Source organism: Euprymna scolopes, chromosome 39, assembly GCF_053919585.1.
Source record: "Euprymna scolopes isolate OS-2025 chromosome 39, ASM5391958v1, whole genome shotgun sequence".
Classification (NCBI taxonomy): Eukaryota; Metazoa; Mollusca; class Cephalopoda; order Sepiida; family Sepiolidae; genus Euprymna; species Euprymna scolopes.
The window spans coordinates 2,882,255-2,882,810 of NC_136520.1; positions in this window are offsets into that span (position 1 = coordinate 2,882,255).

Here is a 556-nt window from a genome sequence, read left to right on the forward strand (position 1 = left end):
GAAAATATTAAATAAACAATGCTTAATTCAATGGTAATATGGTTAGTTCGAGAAATTCATTTTTCTTCCAGTTATATCGAATTCATTAATACGGACTTTAGAGCATTTTTCGTAATGTTCCTGTAAATTTTTTTTTTTTTTTTATTGTTACAAATTACGATGCTTTATTTATATAAAAAAAAGCAAAAATAAATTCTTGCGTTATTTACCACTGAAAAACATAACTTTAGTAAAGGTATTTTTTGTTTAAACAAAATAATACATTTCCACTAAGATTTAAATAAAAAATAATGTGTTCATTATATTTCGCATTCATTGTTTGATAAATACTAAAAATTTCATTAAAATTAGTTAATTTCATGATTTTTGGTGAATTTTTTTTTTTTTTTTAAATTAAATTCAAGATGGCGTCTCACACCCTCTTTAACACCGTAAGTTTGGGAAAAGGTGTTATAAATAAAAACTATACAAAATACTATTAAAAACCCGCCGAATATATGTCAACCTATGCCACGGTAACATATATTGAGCGAGTTTTTAACAGTATTTTAACCGG